Here is a 25146-nt window from a genome sequence, read left to right as displayed (position 1 = left end):
CTGAAAAAATGTAAACCACCATGTAAAACCACGGAGAGACACTATACAGAGAGTGGGAAACTTTGGAATATCAGTCCCGTGTGGAATGTCTCTTTCACGATCCTCCCATCAGTCAGTACTTTGGAAAGGGTGCAGAAAGAGTGAAAGAGCCAGAGAGGAGGGAGGACACCAAGGGAGCAAGGCGTCCCAAACATAAAGTGACAGAGGCACGCATGAACTTACTGAGACTGGGACACATCAGGACATGCAGGGTTCTAAGCCAGATGCCATCCCAGTGTGAAGAGAAGCAAGCACAGCCCACATTCCTTATCCAGAAGGTATCTCCAACTGATAACCACTCGCAAGTGAAAAATTAACTTTTCAGTTGGAGTCTCACTGGATAAGCGAACCACCCTTTGAGGGTGAGCCTCATGCCCAGCAGTAGATGGCCACACAAAACAAACTCAGTAGCATTTTTTGGAGGTTTTTTTGTCTCATGGTGTTGTCTCACATCTTTCCCCCACCCCTCTAAGTTCTTTCTGTTAATATTAAGGTTTTCAGTTTTGCAGTTTTCTGTGTGAGAGAATGTGTGTGTCTCTGCTTCTATATTTGTTTCCTGTGCTTTTTCTTTGGCTCTTTTTCTTGCTTTGTTTTGTTTTGTCCTTTTCTGGTTTCATTGTTTTTGTTCTATTTTATTTTATTTTAGTATTCTTTAGATGCCTTTTTTTTTTTTCCTAACAAGAGAGAAAGGGTAGGTATTCAAAAGGGAGGGAAATGGGAAGGAACTGGGAAAGCAGACACTGTAAGCTGACCATACCACACTTAAATTCAGAAAGAAGCACAAGAGAATGATAAAAAGGTGAAGTGATGGCGACATATGAAAGGCAAGAAAAGAATGTGATTAGACAAGCTATCCTAAAGGCCAGCATAGCTTCCTTAATCTTAATGATAAATAAGAGTTTACTTCAGTATACATCTTACACTGACCCTATAAATTCTCTTTGAATCAAAATCAAAACAAATAAGAGATGTCACTTGCCTATTTGATTTCCATTTCACCAGTGAAACTTCAGATGGTTGGCATTTCTACTGCCCTTTCTAGAATCATGTTACCGACACTGTCCAAATAAGCTTGCAGGAAAGACTACTTTCTTAGGTTGGCTCCCTGCTATCTACCCTTGTCACTCTTTTTGTGTTTTCCACCCAAACCCCACGTAATCTTTTACAAGCCTAGGCTGGCTTCACCCTGCTCAAACTAGCCAGTGATTCCTACTCTCCAGATACAATGAGAGTTTATACCACAAAATGTTCTGGCCAAACCAGCTTAGGTGGAAATGGGGTATTTCAGCTCACAGCTCAAGAGCACATTACATTCCGTGGGAAGACTCAGGAGCAGGAGCCTCAGGCCGTTGGTCACAGAAACAGAACAAGGAAGGTTTATACTCAGGTCACTTTCTCCTTTCAATTCATTCTAACCCAAAGCATGGCGCCCACATCAGGCAAGGTCTTCCCACCCTAATTAACATAATCAAGATCATCAACAAAAGCATGCCCAGAGGCCAGTCTCCCAGGTGATTTTAGAGCCAATCTGTGGTTAACTCTAACCATCACACCTATGCTACCCGAAGGCACCCAGGCCTGTTAGAGCCCTCTTCTTTCCATTTCTACTTATACCAAACCTCTCCTTGCTCCTTAAGCTAGCAGTATATTCCTACCTCAAGGGCTGGCAGTTTCATCCCAAAGCACCCATGAAGCTCACTTTGTTCTTTATTTGCATTTCAGATCAGTTATGGACAATGTGTGAAGTATGTGAATTGCATCCTAGAAAAGATGCTATAATGAACTGAAAGTTTATGGCATCCCTAACTCATAGGTTGACCCTCTAACTCTCAATGTGATGGTATTTGGAAATGGGGCTTTTGTAGGTAATTGCTTTTGATAAAATCAAGTCAGTTAGACCCCATGATGAAATTGGTTTTTTTCATAAGAACAGACATATGCTCTTTCTCTATCAAACAAGGACACTGTGAGAGACAGCTACCTTCAAGTCAGGAGTAGGTTCTCACTGATCCTACACATCTCATTCTTTCCAAATATAAAAAAATAAATGTACATTGTTTGAGCTACTCACTCACTCTTTTATTGTCAAATCTTAAGCTAACACGAAGGCCATTTCATCTGTAGAACAGCAAAAGACACTCTCAGCTACCCTATATTTAAAGTCCTATATTAAATATAGTCCTATATTTAAAGAACTATGAAAGTAAACAAGGGTAAAGGTACGTAAGAGTTAAATCATTGTAAATTTAATGCATGTAACTGAAATTATAAACTATTGCTGCTGGGTCCTAGGTAGAGCTGTGTACCTGATATGAACCTGAAGATGCCAATTTAAACCTTGTCTCCAGCAATAAATAGCAGCTTTTCCACTCTGGAAAGTAATTTGATTTTTGTGTGTTTTTCTCAAGGAATATATAAGTATGATAGTAAGCTCCACACTTGAAATTGTATGAACTCATATATGGTTTTATCTGTGACAGGTTTGATTCATCCCTAATCAGAATTCATATAATTATAAACATAATTATATGCCCCCAACAACAAAGCCCCAAAATACACAGACCAAAACCCATACACACTAAAGAAAAAATAAGAAATATAATTTAACACCAATAAGAATTTCAGTTCTACTTTTGCTAACAAATAACAGTAATTAATAAGAATAATAATAATAAAGAATATTTGCAAACATGCAGGAAGCTTACATACTTCGCACTAGCTAGTGAGTCAAACAAGAAATCACATGGAAATTACATACACTGGGATGAATGGAGACAAAAATACAATGTATATAAATGTGTGAGGTGAATGAATGTTGTGTGCCAAAGGGAAAGCATATTTTGAAACACCATCTCGAAAAAAGAATTAGTAACTTGAACTTCCACATCAAGAAACTATAGAAAGTGAAGAACAAATTAAACCCAGAAAAAAAGTATCAAAGGAATTAAATAGTAAATAACAGAACAGAAATGAAGACAACAGAAAATTTGGAGGGAAAAAAATCAATAAAATCATAATTTTGATCTGTACAAAGATGAACAAACTTCCTTAACCTCAACCAGGATAGCAAAGCAGGGAAGGGAAAGTCTCAGATTATAAGGTTAGAAAAGAACCTGGGACTTTACTCCCAATCTTAAGGAAATAAGTACAAGAAAAACTAGAATAGCCATATGCCAACAAATTAGACACCTTAAATGAAATGGACAAATTCCCGAGAAAATGCAGCTTTCTTAAACAACCCGGGGAGAAACAAAATTCAAAATAGACCTAAACCAAATCAAGAGATTAAATTAACTTTTTTAATAATTCCCATTTTCCCTAAAAATGCCCTCACTTGTGTATTCTACCAAGTTTTTAACACACAAAAATTAGCACCAACCCTCACAAATTCTTTTTATAATTTATTTATTTATTACAATTTATTCACTTTGTATTCCCTCTGCAACCCCCTCCCTTGTCTCCTAGTCCCACCCACCCTACCTCTTCTCCCCCTATGGCCTTCCCTAGTTCTCTGGATAGGGGAGACCTCCTCCCCTTCTATCTGACCCTAGCTTATCTCATAAAGACTGGCTGCATCATCTTTCTCTGTGTCCTTGCAAGGCTGCAACCCCCAGGAGAAGGTGATCAAAGAGCCAGCCACTGAGTTCATATCAGAGAGTCCCCCTTATTAGGGAACCCACTTGGAAACAGAGCAGCCTATGGGCTTCCTCTGAGAAGAGGGTCTAGGTCATCTCCATGCATGGTCCTTGGTTGGAATATCAGTCTCTGCAGGCCCCTTTGGGCCCAGGTTTTTTGGCTCTGTTATTCTCCTTGTGGAGTTCCTGTCCCCTCCAGGTTTTCCTACCTCCCTTTTCTTCCATAAGATTTCCTGCACTCTGTCCAAAGTTTGGTTATGAGTCTCAGCATCTCCTTTGATACCCAGATGGGTAGAATCTTTCAGAGGTCCCCTGTGGAAGGTTCATGTCTGTTCCTTGTCTTCTCCTACTTTTCGATGTCTATCCTGTTTGCCCTTCTGAGTGAGGTTTCAGCCTCTTCCCTAGGGTCCTCCTTGTTGTTTAACTTCTTTAGAACTATAGATTTTATTATGTTTATCCTATATTATATGGCTAATATCCACTTATAAGTGAATGTGTGTCTTTCTCCTTCTGGGTTTCGTCATTCAGAATGATCTTTTCTGGCTCCTCCCATTTGCCTGAAAATTTCATGATTTCCTTGTTTGTAATTGCTGAGTAGTATTCCATCATGTAAATGTACCACACTTTCTGTTTCATTCCTTCTTTGAGGGACATCTACATTGTTTCCAGATTCTGGCTACTACAAATAAAGTTACTATGAACATAGTTGAGCAAATGTCCTTATTGAATGGTGGGACATCTTTTGTGTATATGCCCAGGAGTGCTATAGCTGATTTTGAGGTAGCAAAAAAGAAAATACTTCACAAGTACTTTTTGAAACCAATCTAAATCTATTACCAAGAGCAGAGTAAATTATCAAAATGAAAGCGCACAATTTTTATGGAGTATAATGTGATGTTTAATACATATTCATGGAAAGATTAAGTCAGGTAAATTAACATACTCATGCCTTCGCAACTTGTTGCTCATCTTTGCGATAAGACTCCTGACAATCTACTGTTACACAAGCTCTGAAATACACAAAATATGATTATTAATATCCCCATAAAATAATTTTGATATGATTCTCAACAAAATATTTACAAACAGTTCAACAGCATAATAAAATTATGTTTGATGATGAGGTGGGATTTATCTGAGTAATATAAGTTGGTACAATGTATCAAGTGTCATTCAATGAAACGTACCATAGTAACACAAGCACAGGATTATCTTGACACAGAAGCTACTTGGAAAAATAATCCAACAATTTTCATGAAAAAAAAAATTACTTTGGATATGCCCAGAAGTAGAAAGTTAAATCGTATAGCAAAGATGCCTATCTCATATTTTCCTAAGAAACGTCTTCCACATAACATTCTCTATACAGTTCTGTCAATAGTCAATGAATGTTTGAAGTTCTGTATAGCTTCAGTAACTCTTATCATTTTTAATTGGCATCCTAGCTTGCGTGGTATTACATCACATTGTGATTATAACTTTCATTGTCTCTGTTGACTGGAAATGCGAGGCTGTTTTTTCCATTTTCTTTATTGGCTATCCATCTTTTCTCTTTTGAAAACTATTCACTCTGATACATTCCATGGGTTGTTTGAGATCTTGTTATTCGGTAGTTTGAGATCTTTATATATTTGAGAAATTAGCTCCCACCCCAGATTAATAGATAAGAAAAATGCCACACACAAACACAAATACACACACTGTAATACTATATAATCTTTAAAATGAAGGCTACTCTGTCATCTTCAAAAGCATAGTTGAACTTGGAGATCACGGTGCTAAATGATGTAAGTGAGGTCAGAAAAACAAACATCGCAAGACCTCGTTTATATGTGAAAACTAAGCATAAGCGGGGAGTAGACTAATGTTCATCAAAGGCTTGAGATGGGGGACAGTGGGATGTGGGAAAAAATGCTAGATAATTGGTGTATATTTTATTAGTCAGGAGATAGTTTCAAGGTCTATTTCACAGCGTAGTGACCACTGTTAGCAATAATAATATTTTCTGTATCTCAAAACTTCTGTGACAGTAGATTGTCATCATTTCTCACCACAAAATATGAGCAACATGCTGATAAGGTGGTAAGTATACTGATTTATTTGATATAATCTTACCATGAATATATATTAAACATCACATCATACTCCATAAATATGAGTTGCTACTTGTCAATTATTTTTGTAAAAAACAAAACAAAGTCAAAGCGTGAGACTTATGGCCAACTGTTGGGCAGTGTGCATGGAATCTTATGTAAGAAGTGGGAAATAGTAAGATCTCGAGGGGACAGGAACCCCACAAGGAGAGCAACAGAACCAGAAATTTGAACACAGGGGTCTTCCCAGAGACTCATACTCCAACCAAGTACCAGACATGGAGATAACCTAGAACCCCTGCACAGATGTAGTCTATGGCAGTTTAGTGTCCAAGTAGGTTACATAGTAATGGGAAGAAGGACTGCCTCTGACATAATCTGATTGGCCTGCTCTTTGATCACCTCCCCCTGAGGGGGGAGCAGCCTTACACAGAAGCTGGCAATGCAGCCACTCCTGATGAGATCTGATAGACTAAGATCAGAAGGAAGGAGAGGGTGACCTCCCCTATCAGTGGACTTGGGGAGGAGCATGCATGCAGAAAGGGGAGGGAGGGTGGGACCAGGAAGGGATGAGGGAGGGGCTTATGGGTGGATACAAAGTGAATAAAGTGTAATTAATAAAATTAAATTAAATTAAAAATACACCCAACAAACTAAAGTTAGAAAAGCATTTTCTCAACTTGATAAAAATATAAAAATTACAAAATATTTTGAACAAGTGTCTCAATTAGGGCTATTATCGCTGTGATATAAACCATGACCAAAGCAAACTTGGGGAGGAGAGGGTTCGTTTCACTCACGATTAACAGTTCATCATCAAAAGCAGTTGGGGCAGGAACACAGACACCCTTGCAGAGTGGCACGATACAACAATCTAAGCCACACAACTACAGCTTTTCTTGGTGGAATTTTTCAAAGCTTTAATTTCCTACTCAAAGGGCAGGGGTGTTTTGTTTTGTTTGAGATACTGGGAATCAAGCATGGGGCCAGGAGCTCTGTTGTGGGTTATCTAACCCCCTGCCCCCAGCTCTGAACTAAAGTGGGTTGACTGACACCGACTTTTTTTTTTTTTAACTATATCATGGTCAGCGTGCACAGATTCTTGTATGGAGGGGGTTGGTTTGGGTTTTTGTTTGTTTGTTTGTTTGTTTGTTTTGTTTGGTTGGTTGGTTTGGTTTTTTGTTTTGTTTTGCTTTTTTTTGAGACTGGTATTTTATGTACTCCTGGTTGTCTTGAAACTCACTCTATAGACCAGGCTGGCCTTGAACTCAGAAATCTGCCTGCCTCTGTCTCCTGAGTACTGGGACTAAAGTTGTGTGCCACCAGTACCTGGCTCAACAGATTCTATCATTAAATCTTCCCAATGTGTCTAGGAGAGAGGCTATGATAGCCCCATTTCAAAGATGACAAGACTGAAGCTGCTGCATAGTCTGAAACTTTGTCTAAGTTTGCAGATGCAGTCAGAGCCTGAGCCAGCAGTCCGTGTTGGTCAACGTCAGGAATGCACGGGAAATGAGAAAAAGATCCACAGACCCCCTTCATGAACACAGAAGACATTCCATCATGATGCCCGACCCGCCATCACAATTTTAACATTTTTTAAAGTTATTGAAATCACACGGCTTGTTAAATTTTCGTAACAGAAAGCCTGCTCCCATGTTTAATCTTTAATTCTGTAGAGGGCAAAGTAGGAAGATCAGAGCGCAGACCTCCATTTTCCACTGCAGAGCAACTGGATTTTCTTCTGGTTGATTACAATGTCCTGCCCAGAACTTTCAGTGGGGTGATGGTTGATGTCCAGAAAGGGGTGGTATTGAGACCTATTGGCTCCTTCATAAAGAAAGCTCACAGGATCCCGTTCCATAGCGGTGTTTGGATGAGAAGCTCACAATGTCATTGGCAACCACCGAGATGTTAGGAATTGGAAAAAAAAAGAAAGAGAAAGGCGTGTATTGTTTAATAGAGATCAGCTGCTTGCTAGACACTTATCAGAACCCCCTTTGTTCCCAAGGTTGGAAGAAGTGGCCAGAGATTCACCAGACAAGAGCACAAGCAGGCTCCCACAGATGAAAAACACATGAGAAACAAGCGACTCAGCACCCAGAAGGCCGGGAGGAGAGCACCTCCAGGGAAGACTGCGAAAGTGGCTGTCCAAGCAGCTCTCCAACGGTGGGAGATGCCAGACTCCTGGGATGACAAGAGCCAGAGCCTCGTGGCTGCCAAGAGACACAAAACCGTGGCAGTTTAAGTGTCACTGGAACGAAGGAGCCTTGCTGCTGCACTTTTATTGTTTTATTGTTTTGTTTTGTTTTTCTGGTTTTCTGGGGTTTGTTTGTTTGTTTGTTTGTTTTGTTTCGTTTTTTTGACGGGATTGTCAGCTGAGGCCTGGACTAGGCCAGCGCCAGTGTTTCTTGGTGACCGAGGTACCTGATGAACAGTATGACCACAGGACTCGCCCCATCCTGCCAAGAGTGAACAAATCTGTCTGTGTCTTCTGCAGACAGAGCCTGGCAAGCTCACAGCAGGTTGTGGCCTTCACAAACACATTCTCTTGTATTCCAGAGACCCTTGCTGGGACCTCTTGCTTCCTTCTTTAAGCATCTCCTTCAAACACAATGTTTGAAATAACACTGTTTAGCCAGCTTGACTGAGGAGGCCTCCATCCTTTATTATTTGACAGGGACTGTCCCCAAAGAGCATCCACCTCCCTGACAGTACTCTCCTTCCTTCCTTCCTTCTTTCCTTCCTTCCTTCCTTCCTTCCTTCCTTCCTTCCTTCCTTCCTTCCTTCTTATGGAAACAGTACATCAAAAGTAACTTCAGATTGTCTTTTACAAGGCAGTGTTGGCTTCTCCCCCTTTTTCAAACACAAAGTAAGCAGAAGGCTAGTTTTGCTATGGTTTCAGAAAATAACACACAGTGGTAGTTAAACAAAGAAAACTATTCATTCATATAAAGGCTCCTATTAAATTATGAAATAAAAAAGCACTAACTGCATGAAAGCAGTATAGTGTTATAGTTAAGAATTAGGCTCCATGTTCAGCAACCACTGCCTGTTTAAAATTCTGAAATCTACCAGGCATAACTAAAGTCAGAATTTTAGCTTCTCAGTGTATATAGTAAGGCATGTTCAATAGTCTCAGAGAAAACAGGGCCCCCATGTTTGGGATTTCTTATGAAAGCGACTCTTCTGTAATGACTTAGGGGTCCATGTGGTTATGATATTTCCAGAATGAAGGACTAAGTCAATCCTGATGAAACTTTGAAAGATGCCACCAAGTCTAAGTGTTTCAAAGTCAACACTTCAACTGCTAAATCGTTCCCTCTGTTTTAAAGGGGGGATTATTTGCCTGGAGATGGGGGAGGAGAGAAATCCTTTACCAATAATGCACATGGACACATCATCTCCATGATTACATATGAAAGAGGATGGGATCTGGGGAAAGCCTCCTGATTCATTCGGACACACAAATCATCCGAAGGAGGGGGCTCCCCCATTTTCTCTTGAACTCTAGTAGGAAATTTCCCATGCCATAATTGTATTTGTTATAGTGCAATGATCAAAGTCAATAAATTCCTCCATCTATCCCCATTCAGAGAAACCAGATGGCATCGCTAGGAGAATCACATATAATGCTGGCCTGTCGTATACATGATTAAATACCCAGGGGGAAGGGAGCGCTGGGGAGAGCAAACGTGTTTAAAAGAAGATGCTAAATGCATGAACTCCAAGAGACACGTGGATATAGTCTACTTCTGTAAGATCTTAAGTAGTGGAGCTACACAGAAAACATACTGTGGGCTGGTCATGAAAGAAAAAGCCAAAGTCCTTTAAAATCAGAAATAGAGGATTTCTCTCAGCAGCTGTACACAGAGAAGCCAGTCAGGTGTCATCAGAAGTTAGGGACAGAAAAATGCAGAAACAGCCCCTGCTAGGCTTTAGTTTAGCAGTCATTTCAACAGCTTCACTTTTAGCAAAGCATGGGTGAAATCTGAAAATTTATCCAAAGGGCTAAACAAATTAGAAGAATCTAATTGCATAAAAACATGTAACAAGTAAGAAAGAAATAAGGAAAATCCACACATTTTATTACCCCAGATTTTTTAAGTAATAAAGTCCAATTGTGTAAAACAATTAATGATGATAATAATAAGTAAAAAATTTAGTTCATTTCTGCTAAAATCCCTCTTAAATTTTGGGGTAATAAATTTATTTCAGTAGCACCCCCCCCCAATTAGAATCTGAAGACCTCTCATATCCTTCTGTTTCATTTGGCCATCTCCTTTTTAAAATAAGCATGTGCATTTGTATAATTTTTAAAAGCAAACTTCTGAAATGTCACATAATGTCAGTTTTCTCTTTCTTCTAATCAGTCTTTACTGAAAAACATTTTACAAAGGATGAAACATACCTATTTTAGTGACTAACTCTGTACATTTTGGAAAGTGCTTACAGTCGTGTGTCTACTATCAAATTCCTGATGTTTAATATTTCCATCATCACTGAATTTATTCCTACCCCTCTGCATCCAATCTCCTCCTCATTTTCCTCACTGGGCCCTGGAAACCATTCATCTGTTGCTACTGTCACTGTAGCACACTCAGAGAAGCTGGAATTCTGGGTGTTTTTAAACTCAGTGTTGTTACGACTCATCTATGTTCTTCTACATGTCAGTAGATTCTTCTTTTCATTGCTAAGTCATTGTTCACCATGAAAACACGCCACTATCACTTATTCTATTTCCAAGCATCATTCCAGTCATTAGTTATGTAAAGAAAACCACTCTGGGTTTGAATACTCTGGTTCACTTTCTATGTGCTTACATTGCTTTTTCTTTTTTTTTCTTTTTTTTCTTTTTTTTTGAGTGGATACATAGGGGTAGTATTATTGAAAATGTTTTATTTCATTCATTTTTCTCTTTCATCGACTACTGCTCTAATCTTCTTTTCCTCTGCCTACTTTGCATTTCATTTGTCTTCTTTTCCTAGTTTCCTAAGGTGGAAATACAAAACAATGCCTTAACTATTTTAATCAAGTTAACTGAAAGTAACTATTAAATTGTTTTAATTTGACAAACAAATAAAAAGAGGAATGCCTGTTGTTAGTTACTAATAACTTACTATTGACTTACCGTTTAGTTAATCAGCGGTTAATTCTAATCCAGCTGTATAACCAAATCACCACACAGAGACTGGGATTTATTTAATTAACCTAGAGCACCATTCCCGGCAATAGTTACTCCATCCTAAACCTCCACGCCTGCATAGTTGCCTATCATTCAGATTTCACCCATTATACTTGCTTTTAGTCACATCGTAGATCTGATTCATCTCTGCATGTGGTTCCAAGGCCTCTCCTGCAGATTCTTTACTCCCTTTCTCTCTCTCCCTCCTGGACCAGGATGTCCCACCCTATCCTTCCCATTCCTCAGCATTGGGGCTGGTTGTTTAATTGACAATATAGAGAATAAATGGTGGCATGTTTACACAAACTTGAAACAGGTGATGCTTAAGATAAGCATCACAATACAATGTCTGGATTGAAATCAGATAGTGGGGAAGAGAAATTAGCATTTGAATGAACAAGGGCAATTTGTATACATTCCACAAGAACATTATACCAACAAATGTCTTATATTTTTATCTTTCAATATAGCCTACATACCAAAACTCCATGTTTCCATTTTTGTTCAGTTTCAAAATAGTTCTCTCTTTCTGTGTGTGTGTGTGTGTGTGTGTGTGTGTGTGTGTGTGTGTAGGTACACATGCTTGTGGGAGTGAGAGATTGACTTTATGTGTCTTCTTCATTCATTTCCACGATGTCTCCTGAGCCACAGTGTCCCACTAAAACTTGGCATTCATGAATTTTATAGCCTGTTTAGTCAGCAAGCCTTGGGGATCTGCATGCCTCTGCTGCCTCCATCCCCACAGACTCCCAGCTTACAGACAAAGATGATGGCCACCTATTTGGTTTTTAATGTGGATACTAGAAATCCAAACTCATGTCTTCCCACTTAGGCACAATGACTTCATTGACTGAGCCTCTACAACCCCAGTTCAAAATAATTTCTAATTTTCTTTGCAATTTTTATTTGAGCCCATTTTCCTGATATTCTTATGATGTCCCACCATCTCCAATGGAACCTGATAACTCACAAGTATTTTGAGATTTTTTTTTCTCGAATAGATGTGTTCCTATTACTGGTTTTCAACTTGAAGACATTGTAATTAACTAAAAATAAATTTTGTATGGTTACAATCTTTTACTGAGATTTTATTTATGGCTCAGAATGTGATATATCTCAGTTAAGTTCTCAAAGATATTTAAAATAACATATTGTTTTTGTGCTGTTGTTGCATGAATTGTTCCATAATGTCACTCAGGAGAACTAGACTAGGTTGTTTTGTCTTCTTGATCTGACGATGTTTCTTATTCGTATTCTGTTATTCTGTCAACATACAGCTGCTTAAAAAACCAATTGTATCTGTTGATTTTGTCCATTTTTGGATGCATTAATATTTGTACTTATTAAGTACTCTTAGTGAATTTACCGCTAAATAATTATGAAATGTCCCTGGTATTTTCATTATTTCGAAATCTATTTGGATATTAATATGGCAGCTATAATTGTCTTTTAATAAAAATTTCCATAAATACCTTTTTATATCCTTTCACTATTGTCTTGGTAGTTGTTACAGTTAGTGGGCTTCTTGTAGGTAATGCATAGCTGAGCATCGAAATGTGACTGAAATGGGTTGCAGTGTGTGGTAAGTATTACGTACACATGGGGTTTTGCGGTAGCTTGAACACAAAACTCTCCTCCCTAGGTTCATGTGTTTGAATACTTGGTCTCTCTCCAACTCTTGGCACTGATTGGGAAGATTGGGGAACCTTCAGGAAGTAGAGCTTTGATGGAGAAGGTGGGTCTCTGGGAGCACGTCTTCAGATTTTATAGCCAGGCTTCGCTTTCTATTTAGTCTCTTCTTCTGGTTATAGATCTAACATGACTGGAACTCTATCATGCTGCCATGCTTTCCCTGAGATGCTGGACTATGTACCAAACTGTAAGCCAAAATAAAACTTCTTCCCTTGAATCGACTTGGTCAGGTATTTTAAATGTCACAGCAATGAGACACATAGCTAAGAGGCTGAAGAGTTGCCTGCTCTTCTAGAGGATACAGATTATATTACCAGTACCCACATGGTGGCTAAGGACCACGAGCTACTCCAGTTCCCAGGGGTAGAGTAGACTTGGGTGTGTCTGATGTCCTCTTCTGGCCTCTGTGGACACTGCACACACATGATGCACAGATGTAGGTATAAACAAAACATCTACACTTAGAAAAATCTCAAGAAAAAGAAAACTAAGATAAGTTTGAAGATGGGAACGGCAATGTTTTAGATATTTTGGATGAAGTGATATCAATTTTTAAATTAATTGCATTTTCTTTTAACCTCTGAATACTTTGAAAATTATAGAAATTGCTTGTCATATTTCTGCTTAACAGTTACTTTAAATTACTTATATTTTTCCATATAAATACCTTTTTCTAGAGCTCTTCAGCCTCTGTAGGTCCAGGTTTCTCTTTGATACAATTTTTCTTTCACCTAAATATATTCCTTTAATGTTTCTGACATGTTGCTCAGTGATTACTGGACTCTTTTAGCATGTGTTTGTTGTATGAAAGCTTTTGTGCCCTTGTACAAAAATGTCTCTTCCGTTTATTACTTTTTTCTTTCAAATAAAGATGTTCTCCTACTTTCTCTTTGTTTTCATTATTTCTGAGAGCAAATCGTCTGACATTATTACCTTTGCACTTCTAAACTTAATTTTTTTAAGTGCCCTTAGTGATTTCTTTTCACTTCTGTAAATTTGTCTTATTGCATTAAAGGAGAGGGTGAGACAAGCCAGACTAGGCTAGAATTCTTAAACCTTCTGCCTGAGTCTCTCAAGTGGTGAAAGTAAAGCACACCTCACTGTGCCTGGTTCAACTTTCCACCAAATTTTGAAAATTTTCATCAGTTACCTTAACTACATACCTGATGCCCCCTCCTTTTGGAAGCCCAATAATGATCAGGATAATGCCTTGATAATCTTTCACACTGTGATATACAGATGGCTGGTACCTTACTACTGTCAACCATTTTTCTTCCTGAATTTGTTTTTGGGTAGAATCTTTCATCCTACCTTTAAGTTCACTAATATCTTTCACCTGCAATGTCTAATTTAACATTACCTATTTTTCCTCTCATTTATCTTTTGACTCTATAATAGCCATTGCAGTGTTTTCATATTCTCTTTTTCTCCTCATTCCATTCATATTATCCTTTATCTTTTTAAAAACAGAGGGCATATTTCTAGTAATAGTTTTGCAGTATTTACCTGATAAATCTCACCTCTGGGCTATTTATTTCTGTTGTTTCTTGTTTTAGTTTGATATGGGTTTTTGTTTTCATTTTATTTATTTTTTTTATGTGTCTGAGTGTTTTCCCTGTATCTATCTGTGCACCACTACTTGTGTGCCTGTGGAAGCCAGAAGAGAACATTGGATCCCCTTAATCTGGAGCTACACATGGTTCTAAAATGCCATGTGGGTCCTGGAAACTGTACCCAGATCCTCTGAAAGAGCAATCAGTGCTCTTTACTGATGAAATAACTCTCTAGCCCCTAATTTTCTCTACCTTACATTTCCTGGTTTTCTCTTTGTTTGAATGTTGAATAACCATTTGTATAATCGTATTTGGCTGTTGCATTTTATTGTATTTTCTTGGTATCGTAATTTTTTTTTCTGGTACAGTATATCTATTATGCATCCCTCTGAGTCTAGCGATGCTTGCTTCCATATTTGGCAAGTCCAGAGCAGCCTTTATTCTACAGTCAACTGAAACCCCTCTAACAGCTTTGTCTAGAGAGGAGCTTGGATAGAGTAGGTGGTCTTTGAGCTGTGACTGATGGCAACAGGAATGCTTCCCAGCCTGCAAAAGGTCTTAGTTAGAGTTTATATTGCTGGGATGAAACACCATGACCAAAGCAACTTGAGGAGTAAGAGGCTTACTTGGCTTACCTATCTGGAGTCACAGTCCATTTAGGGAAGCCGAGGCAGAAACTCGAAATGGGAAGGAACCAGGAGGAGCAAACTGAGGCAGCAGCTGTAAAGAAGCGCTGCCTCTGGCTTGGTGTTCTCATCTTGCTCACCCTCCTTTCTTATCGAGCCTGAGACCACCAGTCCAGGGGTGTCCCCAGGCACAATGGGTTGGGCTTTCCCACTTTGATCAGTAATTAAGACACCGCTTCTTTACTTACAGCCTGACCTTCTGCAGGCATTTTCTCAGTTGAGGCTCCCTCCCCTCAGATGACTGTAGCCTGTGTTAAGCTGACATAAAACTAGCCAGCACAAGCTCCAAGGACTGTTGAATTGCTCTACTCACACGGTTCAGTGGCTCTTCAGCATGGAATAGCTCTCTCGTGCGAATGCTCTGAAAAGTAGTCAATCTGGCAGTTGAGGAAACTCCTCTGCAAATCCCTGGAGTTCTTTCGCATTCTATAACTTCTTTCTTACTGAAATTTTACTCTGGCTTTACAGAACTATAAATCGTCTTCTTTAATTCAATAAGGCACCCAGTTCCTATCTTCCCACTCTCCCAGGACTTCAGCCTGGAAACAACCAACCTGAAAACTGCCAGTCAAAGGGCTCCCTTTATTATCTATTCCTTTTCTCATGGGAAACCACTCTTCTGAGCTTCCTGATGACCATATTTGAAAACCTCTACTTCATATATTTTCTCTGGTTTTCTAGTTGTTTAAGGTTCAATTATACACAGTCCCTGTTTCTCTATAATGCCCTGTGAAAAGATTTTAAATAAGAGAAATACAATGCAGATAACATCAAAATCACATTTTATGAGACTTCCGAGTCCTAGGCTGTCTCCTGTTCTTCTTTGTAACATTGTAATGATGTGTTATAATTCTCCCATGACAGTTAACACATATAAATTAGTAAATATATATACTTTTTCTACACCGCATATCTCCCTATCATCTAGAACATCTACAGAAAACTAATACAACTCTCTTTTCAAAATTCATCAAAGTGCTGAGGATGGACCCTCAAAACTCCGATTTGTAAAGGTTTTACATTTCTTTGTTATATGTACTCTGTACACTGTCATGGTGAGTTGTGGGAGTCACTGTGAAATTAGTTCTCTTTCACCATGTGGTTCCAGGGACAGAACACGTTCTCAGTTTTAGTACCAAAATGCTCTTACCATCCTATATTCATTTTTTATTTGGGTGTGTGTGTATGTGTGTGTGTGTGTGTGTGGTATATGAGTGTATGTGCACATTCTGTGTGGGTGTTCAATTTCCTCTATTGCTCCTCATCGTATTCTTTTGAGACAGAGTCTCTCTATGTACCTGGAACTCACTTTAGGGGCTTTGTCTGCTTGGCTGTTTGAGGCTAGGTTAGCAATCAGAAAGCTCAAGAAACTTCTACTTCCAGGCCCCTGCCTGTTGGCATGACCGGTGGGTGTGTCTGTGCCTGGATCTAAACTGAGGTCCTCCTGCTCGCTCAGTAAGCATTCTAGCCCACTGGGCCATTTCTCCAGTCCTGTAATTGTGGTTTTATTTCTGATTCCTAGTTATGTTTGATCAGCAGAAGATCTTAGTAGACAATCTCAAGAGGCGGCAATGATCCCATCCCCATATTTCCTGTGCCAACCAAGGTTCTGGCAATCACAGCATCCATCTACTATAGGTGGAGCACCTACAACAGCCCAGGGGTTGCCATATTTGGCACCTTCTTACAACAATAACAACAACAACAACAACAAAAAAAAAACTCCTCCCCCTTTCTTCTCAGATCTAGGGATGTAAATAGCTTAGCTTTCCACCAGAACTATTTCCTGAGTGTATCACCATCCCTTCTTCTTGGCTTTTAAATTTTATCCCACCTCTATCCCTATAAAATGTCCCTTTATTAAGTTCTCTTTCAGTCATACTAGAATGGGTCGTTATTTCTCTGTGGGAAACTCCACAAACACAGGTCACACTATCAATCCTCCAGTGAAATCACAAATTCAACATTTCAATCCCTACAACCTTAGAGGTCTCTAATCCTATGACTCACTTAATCTGCCTGTTCCTTCTCTAGTGTTCTGGCCATCCCTCCCTGTATCACCTACTCCAACCTTTCAACAACCTGCAGTCTTTATTTTAATTCCCAATCCAGCCAAGATTCAGTTAATCATTTATGTCACCCACTCTCATATCAACCGTGTTTTTGTCGATTTCTGTCTCTGACTTCTTAGCTTGCTGTTCATTATAAAAGATGCTGGGTCTGTTAGATGGACAGGGTCACTTCTGAAAGGGAAAAGAGGGCCTATTAATTACTACACCCGGACTATTAGACAGTCCTGGGGAAATGGAATGTTGGGAGTGCCTGGCTCCAAGGTGTCTTCCAGCTCTAGAGTGCTGTCACTGTAACAAGCATGAGAATACAATATGAATCTCCGGCTGTTTCCAGTTATCACCCTGAAGCATACAACACATTCTTCTTAAGAGAAAAAGAAAAATAAGAATAACAGATCAAAAATCCCAGGGTGGGAGCTTCGAAGTGAGAGATTAGCACAAGAAGATTAGGGAATACGCGGTCTTCCAAAAGTCAGATTCCTCAGAAAATTGCAAACAAGAAAGACATTTCCCCGTCTCTAACACACAAGAAGAAAGAAGTCTCAAAACCATCTGCTCATTTAGGCGCGAATGGGAAGGCTAATGCCCTGCTGCCTTCCTGCCCCTTCACTTCCGTTTCAAGCCACAAAGAAGCTCGCTTGGCTCTGCCTTATGCATTACCTCCTAGCCCACAACAAAAAGCTTCTCCGGCTGAAAAGGCATGGTCACCATGGCAGCTGGGGGGTCATAAACTCCGGAGCTCTGGGCCTTGGCACACTTCCATGCATTATCTGCATCCTGGCGCAAATCTGTCCCTTTATCTAATTAGTCACCTTACAAATAGCCACCTGCCCCAGAGCTTAACCACTAAAGATGCAATATTGCCAGAATGGCGCAGAGAAAGGGGATGAGGATAACAGAAAACCGAAAACTGATCTGAGTGAGGCCCGGTCTCTTCTGGCTACCGACACCCGCAAACCCAGGCCCACCCACGGAGCAGAAGTTTAAAAGGAGCTTGAGAACAAACCACTTCTTTCTTCTTTCAGGACTCACCTTGGGTGTCTCTTGATCCACTGGCCTCCCAGAAGGTGGGTCTGCCCCTCCCTCAGGTGCTTCATTCACTGCTCCTGCTCAGGTGCCCAGCTGTTTCCTGCCTCATAGCTTTCTGTCTAAAAGTTAGAAGAGAGAGCCTTCTTGAACTTCACCAACTGCCTGGAGTTCTACAGCATGATCAGAATACCTCAAAGACACCTCCCGATTTACTGGAAAGACTGCATGCTTCCTTCCTCGCTTCAGTGCTAAAAATTTTCTCTTGCTGTAGTCACACTGTATCCCAGACTCATTATCTAACGACGTTTTGTGTTTGTAAAGAATTGGTGTCCAGTAAAGAATTCTAAGAACAAAAGAAAGTTTCTTTTCACTCAGCAATCATCCTATATAAGCAAATGTTTTTACTGCATTCATTGTACAGATATGATGAATTCAAGTTTTTTTTCCTACATGAACTCATGTGTAAATGTATTTGTGAGTGTGTGTCTTGTGCATGGGGAGGCTAAAGGTTGACAGTAGGTCCCTCTCTGTACTTGGTAGGCTCAGAAATGGCTTTCTATTATCATATGTAGGTGTGCACATGCCTGAGGTCAGACGGACAACTTCTGGAGAGTTGCTTCTTAATCACTCTCCAGCTTAATTTTTGAGACAGCCTCTCAGGAAGCCTAGAGCTCATCCACACTGGCCAGCAAACCCTAGCGAACCTTCTGTCTCTGTAGTTCCAGTACATCTCTGTGGCCAACATTTTTCATGAGTGTTAAGAGACCCACGGTCTCAAACTCAGGTCTCTGGCTTGCATAGCCAGCATTTTACCAGACTGAACCATGGAACCCAGCCTGAATCTAATTTGTTTAAAAGTTGAAATCAGTCCATTCTGAAAGTACACAATATGTTGAATCTGCAGGTTTTTTCACCAAACCTACTTTATTTAGGGTTCTTAAACACCTTTGCCTCCCTTCCGATGCCCTGACCTTAGGTAGCAAATTAGTAGGGAAAACTCTTTTATCTACTTCCTGCTGATTAGGGTCAATGAAACTTTAGGGGATTACCAAACCAAATCCTCAGGATACCAGCAGTCCAGTCCAAAGGCCAACACCAAGGAGCAACATGAATCAGCAGGATTCAGAAGATCAGGACAAGTCAGCAAAATCTTCAAGACTCAGTTGGATTGCCCACAAGAAGTTCTCTGGAATGATTCTCTCTACGAAATCAAGTGTGGAAGCATGAAGATCAGAGCAGTGATATCGATCCAAAAAGCAATGTCTCACTGTCTGTGGGCTTCTATGTATCTTCTCTTCTCAAAGTCCACCCACCAGCCAAAGTCACACCCCTCGCACAAGAGAGCCCACAGCAAAACAACACACGCCCTCTCACAAGCCAGTCTCCAGCAAAACATCACATGCTTTCTCACAACACTGCTTTTAGCAAAATATCACATGACTCAACTGAGTCTTCAAAGAAACCAGAAACTTCCACTTCATCTGCCTTTTTTCTTCCTGAGTTGAATTTCATGCATGTTATTAATCTCCAGTGATGGATGAAGGTAGGAGACAAGAGAAAAATCCAGTCTCAATATTACAATCATTGTTGTGGGGTTGTATTAGAGATCTCTCAGCTAAAGGCAGAAGACAAGTCTAGTGCAGTATATCTACCAACAACTTCTGGAATTAAAACATTCTGAAAACTCACCCACTACTCTCCTTTATGCTGGGAAACATTTTTTTTTTTTTAATGTGTACAGAGTAAGTTCTGAAAATTTTATTGTCACATCATGGTTTTGAAAGTTCTTGCTTTTAAGCATTATTCCAAAATCTGTAAGTATATATCTTATTAGGAGCCTGTCGAGCATGAAAACTGTGAGGACATGTAGAGTTGCTAATCTTTATGAGTATTTTTCTTCTTTTCATTAGTTGTGAAGTTAGGAATTCTGCTTGACTTGGAAATTCTTCTCTCTAGGTAGAAATGTTTGCCTTGTATTTCTCTCTCTCTCTCTCTCTCTCTCTCTCTCTCTCTCTCTCTCTCTCTTAAGAAAATATAATAGTTATATATTTGCAAATCACAAACAGAATACAAGAATTAAATTCTTTAGGGAAGAGATAATCAATGTGGATTTTTAAAATAAGATGAAGCAAAAACATTCATATCAAAGTTGGACACTGCAACCCAATGGGATGAAAAGAGTCCCAAGAGCTAGCAAAAGAGTCAGAGACCCACTTGTTCTCACAATCAGGAATCCCATAAAAATACTAAGATAATAACCATAGTTTATATGTAGAAGACCTTGTGAAGACCCATGTAGGCCCTGCCCTTGCAGCCTTAGTCCCTGTGAGCTCATATGCACCTTGCTTAGTTGATTCAGAAGGCTTTGATTTCCTAGTGTCGTCCACACCCTCTAGCTCTTAGACTCTCTGCCATGGGATTCCCTGAGCTCTGAGGGAAGCGATTTGGTGGAGACCTCCAATTTAGATTGTCTCTCCCCATAATGTTTGGCTGTGGGTCTCTGCACCCAGTCCCATATACTGTCAGAGGAAGCCTCTCTGAAGATGACTGGATAAGGCACTGATCTACAAGTATAGCAGAATATCATTAGAAATCATTAGAAATTGATTTTTCTTGAATTTTGGTTGGTTGGTTTTGGTTTTTTGTTTTGTTTAGTTGGTTGGTTGGTGGGGTTTTTTGTTGTTGTTTGGTTTTTTGTTTGTTTTTGAGACCAATCCTGTTTGGTTTTACCATAGTATCTGGACTATCTAGTCTCCAGTTCTTGGTTACACAAGAGTGTCAGGTAAGGGGTTCTTTTTATGGAGTGGGCCTTAAGTCAAATCAGACATTGGTTAGTTACTGCTACAAACTCCGTGCTACCATTTCCCTAGCATATCTTGCAAGAAGGACAGATTGTAGGTCAAAGGTTTTGTGGATGGGTTGGTGTTCACATTTCTCTTTCGGGGTCCTACAGAGCAACTTCTCACACCAGAAAGACTAGAATGGAGGGGTGAAGACTTCATATAGGCACCATATTGACTTCTCCATGTTCAGTCAGTCGTGTGGAAGTTGTCCTCAGCAATGGGGACCACAGTGCCAGTTTATAGAGAGCAATCTTTTGGCTTAGCATCACCCTGGATTGTTCAGTGATTTCCATGGGACTGCCTTGGTAAACAACAGATTGGTAGGCAGCCCAGACTTTTGGGGGTTGTCCTGGTGCTATGTATTCTAATGTTAACTACTGCCCCCCAAGAGCTTGTCCCTATTCAGAAGAACACATTCTAATGTAAACCTATCCTTGTTGTATAAACCTATCCAGCCCAAGGTAAATAAGGCAATTATAAAATCTAACAGGTATCTGTGTCTTGTTATTTGTGATAGCAGGTTAAATAATACTGCTGTGATACTCTTAGGGCTAATGATAAACATTATATAACCCAACACACATTTTTTTTAATTTACTACAACAATAGTCCTACCCCTGAACGCCTTGCCTGGCTATAAGACATGGCCAGTTAAGACTTCATATCCCCCAATTACTAGGAGTCCTCACTAGGATCACATTCATAGGTTCCAGGAAGTTTCCACTGCACTAGGTTTCCACACCAACCTTGAAGGACCCCCAATTAAAGCGATCTCTTTCTCCATACTGTCTCTCCATAGAACCTGCTTCCCAACTTTCTGAGGACTACCATATTGATTTCCATAATGGCTGCAAAAGTTTGCATTCATACTGCCAATGGAGGAGTAGTTTCCTTATTCCACATCTTTGCCACCAGGAGCTGTCACTTGTGTCATTATTCTTAGACATTCTGACAGTTGTAAGATGGAATCACAAAGTAGTTGTGATTGGCATTGTGATAGCTAAGCATGTTGAACATTTCTTTAAGTGTTTCTCAGCCATTTGAGATTCCTCTGTTGAAAATTCTCTGTTTTGATTTGTTCCCCACTTTCTTAATTTGATAATTTGGATTTTTTGATGTCTAATTTCTTGAGTTCTTTATATACTTTGTATATTAATGGAATTGGTAAAATAATTCTTTTCCCATTTTGTAGTCTTCCACTTTGTCCAATTGACAATGTCCTTTACCTTATAGCATCCTTTCAATTTCACGAGGTTTCATTATTAATTGTTGCTTTTAGTGCCTGTGCTATTGGTATTCTATTCAGAAAGTCATCTCCTGTGCCGATGAGTTCAAGGCTGTTCCCCACTTTCTCTTCTACTAGATTTAGTATATCTGGTTTTATGTTGAGGTCTTTGATATACTTGTACTTGAATTTTGTGCAGAGAGATAAATATTAACCTATTTTATTCTTCCACATACAATCATCCAGTTTGACCAGCACCATTTGTTGAAGATGCTATAGATTTTCCAGTGTGTATACTTTGCTTCTTTATCAAAAACTGACTGACCATATGTGTTTGAATTTACGTATGGGACTTGAATTAGATTCCATTGATCAACATGTGTTTTTATGCAAATACCATGTGGCTTTTATTAATATAGCTCTGTAGTACAGCTTGAAATCAGGGATGGTGGTACCTCCAGCAATTCTTTTATTATTCAGGATTGTTTTAGCTATCCTGGGGTTTTTGTTTTGTTTTGCTTTGCTTTCTGTTTTTCCATACAAAGCTGAAGATTGTCCAATCAACTTCTGGGAAGAATTGTATTGGAGTTTTGATAGGGGTTGCATTGATTGCTGTTGGTAAGTTGATTGAACACAGCTCATTAAAGATGGGGAAGTCACGCTAGTACCTGCATGGAGCCTTCACCCCTACCTTCTAGTGTCTCTGGGACTTTTATCATGAAGAGATGTATTGGATTTTGCAAAGGCCTTTTCTGCCTCTAAGGAGATGATCATGTATGTGTGTGTGTGTTTTCTCTCAGCTCTCTTTGTATGGTGGATTGCTTTCGGTAAGTTGGCCATTTTTACTATGTTAATCCTACCAATACATGAACATGGAAGATCTTTCCATATTCTGATATCTTCTTCAATTTTTTTCTTCAAAGACTTGAAGTTTTTTTCAACAAGTCTTTCACTTGTTTGGTTAGTTACCCCAGATATTTTATCTTATTTGAGGCTAGTGTAAAAGGTGTTTTTCCTGATTTATTTTTCCATATGTTTGTCTTGGTCATATACACAAAGGACACTCTATCCTACCATTTGCTCAACTATGTTCATTACAGTTTTATTCATAATAGCCAGAAACTGGAAACAACATGGATGTCCGTCAATAGAAGAATGGACAAACAAAATGTGTTTCATGTACACAGTGGAGGATTACTCAGCTGTTTAAAACAAAAACAACATCATGAAATTTGAAGGCAGATGAATGGAACTAGAAAAAAGAATCATCCTGAGTGACATAACCAAGACCCAGAAAGACAAATATGATATATATTCACTTATAAGTGGATATTATATTAGCCATTAAGTAAATACTGACCAAGCTACAATCCATTGACCCAGAGAAGCTAGGTACAGAGAAAGGGTCTAGATGGGATGTATGAATCTTCCTGGGAAGGGGAAATAGACTAGATATCTGTAGGTGGACTAGGGGCAGGGGAGGATGAGGTTAGGAAGAATCAGGTGTGAGAAGATAGGATGAAGGAAGAATTATGAGGAGAGGGAAGGAGAATTGGGGGGGCATTTGGGGTCAGTATGAAAACTTAGTGCAATGGAAACTCCCTGGAATCAATGAAGGTGATTCTAGTGAAGACTCCTTGTAATCAGGGATATGGAGTCTCAGCTGGCCATCTGTTCTAGCCACACAAGGCTTCCAGTGGTGGGACTGGGTTGCATTCAGTTGAGTTGTTGGCCAAAAATGCCTATGGAAATCCCCAAACAACCCATGCTGGTGCTAGGACAAGAAGATTGCTCTCTGCAAACTGAGCACAACATCCACACAGCTCATTGAACATGGAGAAGTCAAGCTGGTCCCTGCATGGAGCCTTTACCCCTACCTTCAATTATGTCCATGTAGCTGGTTTTAGGGTCTTTTTCTTGTTCTTCAGCTATGTTGTAATAGTCAGGACCTGGTGTGGCAAGAGAGCTGGCCTGTAGTGGAGACAGATTGCTCTGGCGATCAGCAATTGTGTCCTTACATTGGCATCTAGGCTTTTGGGTTTGGAATGATTACAGGTACAGGTACTGATTTCCTGGTTGGTCTTTGTTGGGTGGGTGTTTTGTTCCTTGGTCTCTGTTTCATCTCTTTCTGTGTTTTACCGGACTGCTCAGCTGGTGTGTTCAGAGGGAATGTCTGCTGGTGCTGGAGCCTGCAAAGCAGTGATTGAGGTGGTAGGTTAGAAGGGAATGGTTTGTGTGGGATCCACAGAAGATTTGGACAGTGGAGAAGGGAGGCTGCCGCTTGTATTCCATTGTAGCACTGGGGACCAGACTGAGAGATTGCTTTTAGGGGGACAGAAAGAGAGGGGCAGAGAATGTCTGCAAACATTCTACCTGGTTTTCTGGCAAGAGTGGCCTGTGGTTGAGCAGAAGGTGCCTGCCTGAGTGGGGATTGGGGCACAGCAACAAGGCTGGGCAAGATGGGGGAAGGGAGGTGGAGCGGTTGGAAGGCGATGGTCTGTAGGATCCACAGGAGATATGGGAAGGGGAAAAGGAAGTCTTCGGCTGGTATTCTGTTGCAGTGCCAGGGACAAGACTGAGGGATTTGGTCTAGGTGAACAGAGAGCAGAGTGGAGGTCTCAGTTTACTTTCTATTGCTCTGATTAAAAAGTGACCCAACGCAACTTAGGAAGAGAGTATTTATTTTATTCTACAATCCCAGGTAACAATCTATCACAAAGAAAAGTCTGGGCAAAGCAGGCACCTGGAGATAGGACTGAAGCAGAAGTCGTGAAAGGGAGGGGGTACCTCCCAGGACCACGTGCCCAGGTGGCCCTGCTCATAGTGGGCTAGGCCTTCCCACATCAATCATTAATTAAGAAATCCCACAGACTTGCCAACAGGCCAATCTGATGGAGACATTGTCTCAGTTGATGAGTTATCCTCTTTCTTCCCAGACAACCTTAACTGTGAAAAGTTGCAGGAAAAACAAACAAACAAAAACGCCCTAACCTTCATAGGCAGTAAGTAGCAGAATTTTCGTGGTCTCTAGAATGCAATATTCCAGAACCAGGCATGTCTAACTGGTACAGCCTTCTCAGTATTCAAAAGGAGC

The 25146-nt window shown here is 40.0% G+C and overlaps 1 long non-coding RNA gene across 1 annotated transcript in view; it reads right to left on the bottom strand.

The window, feature by feature from the left end:
- The window catches only part of LOC132649458 (uncharacterized), a 29604-nt gene extending 10434 nt beyond the window's left edge, over window positions 1–19170 (bottom strand). The window contains exons 1-2 of the long non-coding RNA XR_009587902.1: window positions 19034–19170; window positions 17988–18103 (exon numbers count right to left, since the gene is read on the bottom strand). This is a non-coding gene — a long non-coding RNA (uncharacterized LOC132649458). The remainder of the gene's footprint in view (window positions 1–17987; window positions 18104–19033) is intronic.
- Between the last annotated feature and the right edge of the window lie 5976 nt (window positions 19171–25146).

Source organism: Meriones unguiculatus, chromosome 20 (assembly GCF_030254825.1).
Source record: "Meriones unguiculatus strain TT.TT164.6M chromosome 20, Bangor_MerUng_6.1, whole genome shotgun sequence".
Classification (NCBI taxonomy): domain Eukaryota; kingdom Metazoa; phylum Chordata; class Mammalia; order Rodentia; family Muridae; genus Meriones; species Meriones unguiculatus.
This window is presented reverse-complemented; position numbering and strand designations above follow the sequence as displayed.